The sequence below is a fragment of the Propithecus coquereli genome, unplaced genomic scaffold (assembly GCF_000956105.1).
Source record: "Propithecus coquereli isolate 6110/MARCELLA unplaced genomic scaffold, Pcoq_1.0 Scaffold246, whole genome shotgun sequence".
In the NCBI taxonomy this organism is placed as follows: domain Eukaryota; kingdom Metazoa; phylum Chordata; class Mammalia; order Primates; family Indriidae; genus Propithecus; species Propithecus coquereli.
Window position 1 is genome coordinate 2,643,655 of NW_012148019.1, and position 2,254 is coordinate 2,645,908.

The 2,254-nt window shown below is 34.0% G+C and overlaps 1 protein-coding gene across 1 annotated transcript in view; it reads left to right on the forward strand.

The window, feature by feature from the left end:
• Nucleotides 1-2,254, forward strand: part of CEP350 (centrosomal protein 350kDa) — a 175,594-nt gene that overhangs the window by 58,460 nt on the left and 114,880 nt on the right. The window lies entirely within an intron of this gene.

Genomic DNA, 2,254 nt, shown 5'->3' on the forward strand with positions numbered 1-2,254 from the left:
AGGTAATTGAGGCCTGGAATTTAATTAACTTTCTCAAAGATCAAAACATTAGTGGTAGAGATGGGTTTGAACTTAAGCTATCTGACTCTAGAAGCTTGTGTTTTTAACTACTCTATTGATACATACTGTCTCCCAGAAGTGAAATGTTTCATGTGATTTGTTTAAGGTTGTAAATATATTTCAAACTTTAAGCATAAGTAAACTTTAAATTTTTTTTGAATTTGAATACTTTTAGAGAGATGATCCTCTATGGTTAACCTCAGTCACATTATTGATGTCAGATATACCCTGCTGGATTCATATCTTCAATTTTTACCTTTCTATGAGTTTCCTTCTAATTCTAAACAAGTTGTCCAATATTAAAAACAAACCAAACACGAAGTAGATCTTACTACCTTGCACCAGTTCCCAACATCAAAATTCTTTGACCTGTGATGTCTAACTTATTGCCTCTACTTTATCACTACCCCCATTCCTGTTAATAGTTTTAACATACCTTATGCTTAAAATAATGTTACTTTATGCTTAAAATTGTGGCATTTCTTTCCCTTGCCATTCATATCCTATCATTTTGTGTTAGCTACCTAGAAAATTCCAAATTATCTATCTGACTTTGAAGACCTTGAAGATCCAGCTCAAAAGGCACTTCCCTTGGCTAGAGGAGCTAATTGCTCTACATCTACACTCTATGGAACTTTATAAATCTTTGCTTTAGTACTTATGACATTGTGTTGGCTGTTTATTAGTCTGTCATCCCTGGCAGATCTTGAGATACTAAAGTGTAAGGATTAAGTCTTAACTGAATTAATAAGTGTTTTCATTTTTGTCTCCTCCTATTTCTCTACCATCAACACAGCACCTGCTGTAAAATTGGCATTCTAAATACGTGAATTTAAACGTCTTAAATTTTTACTCATCAATATCTTTTATAACTTACTTTGTATTTCTGTTACTACCAGCTTAGTTTAGGCCCTAATAACGTCACAACTTGTGTTTATAATACTCTGTATTCTATGACATGGAATCTATGCTCTAATCTTCCTTCCTTGATTCCATTCTTCTTAGCAAAAATTCATAAAAGACAGATACAACTTAACGTCCAACCAAATGTTTACATGACATGCTTTTCAACTCCCTTATCACCCTGGTTACCCTCCTCCAGAAGATTTTTTTGAGCCCAGTGGTAGAACTTTACATTAATCCATGTCAGTTTGGTCTAAGGTTTCAACCTGTACAAATAATTCTGAATTATAATTTGGTCATTTGTTGGGTTAGCCACAGTGCCCAGCTTTCTGTCATCTGCAAATTTGATAAGCATATCTTTATGTCATCATCTAAAAATAATGGACAAGACCAAGGACAGAACCTTATATTATTCTTCTAAGGGTCTTAATAGTTGACACCAGCCTTTAATGTCTCTGGTTATCCCTTAATATAGAGGGATTCTGTAGCTTGGAAACATAGGTCAATATATATAATGTTGTGTAGGACTTCTTTATTCTGTTTTTAGGGTTATGGACACCCTACCTTGTATTGTATATTTATAATTGATACTCACAGTTTTGCATTTAATTGTTTGATACTCATTAATTTTTTTAGAAGTAGGTTGTAATCGTCTCCTTGTTTAGTATACACAATGTTAAACATAAATGTTCAGCATTTAGTAAATATTTGTTGATTAGAATAATCTATATCATGTCTGCATTAATATTTAGCAATCTTAACCATTTCTCTTTTATCTAATGTTGCTCCATGAATTAATATAGATGTGTTTGCAGACAGGGTTTGTCTTAGGAGTTTTGTAGAGGTTTGCCCTGAAGGAATATGTGAGTGTGTTAGTTTGCATTTCAAATGCTGTTACACTTGAAGGGCGTCTCTGAAAGACAGTAGCGGCCGGCCGTATCCCACAAGGAGCTGCGTTTCTCACACCTAAAGGTTTGGATTTGCTTTGTAAAGCAAAGTGAATCTGTTAAAAACTACAGGATGAGCGCTGACAATGGAGTACTCCCTGGAACAGACAGCTGCCCGAATAGCTAGAAGCAAAGCTCTTGTTTAAACACTCTAGACTACCTGTCTCCATTCACAATAACTTAATAAATATGGAGCCAATATATCTCTGTTTGACCCCTCTGTTAAGTGATAAACTTACCTTAGGACTTAGAAGTTAATCTTTGAAAGATTTTATAACCATTTGTTCACATAGATAGAATTAGTTAAAGGATCTGTAGAAACCTTTTAAAAATCTGTTAACCTG